The sequence below is a fragment of the Teleopsis dalmanni genome, chromosome 1, assembly GCF_002237135.1.
Source record: "Teleopsis dalmanni isolate 2A chromosome 1, ASM223713v2, whole genome shotgun sequence".
Taxonomy (NCBI): Eukaryota; Metazoa; Arthropoda; class Insecta; order Diptera; family Diopsidae; genus Teleopsis; species Teleopsis dalmanni.
This window is the reverse complement of record NC_051846.1, coordinates 77,984,760-77,985,173: the sequence shown is the minus strand read 5'-3', so window position 1 is coordinate 77,985,173 and position 414 is coordinate 77,984,760.

The window sequence follows — 414 nt, the reverse complement described above, 5'->3', positions numbered from 1 at the left end:
TAGATGTGAGTTCTAGTAGTATTTCAAATAATGACGTAGGACATGTTCGCATTGCTCCGGTTATACTTACACACGCTAGTCTCTGTAATTTGTTGAGTGTATTGATAACAAAATAATAAGTTACTTATAGCGTTTCCCAATTCACGAAATATGGTTATAGTTCTTGAATAGATAGCAGAAAGTAGTAAATAAGAAATGGAGGTGACTACATGTTATAAAGGAAAAAAAGAGTCCTTGTGCAGAAAATACTGTTAATAAGACAGTATATTTCAACTTGTTACTGTTAATTTGTTTACTGTTTCTCTTTAAAGGAGTCTAGTACTTACAACAAATTTAGAGATTAAAGAATTAAGTGTATTTCCCGCTTTTCAACGAAATGATCTTTTGTTTTTTTTTCAAATTTCGATTTTACTA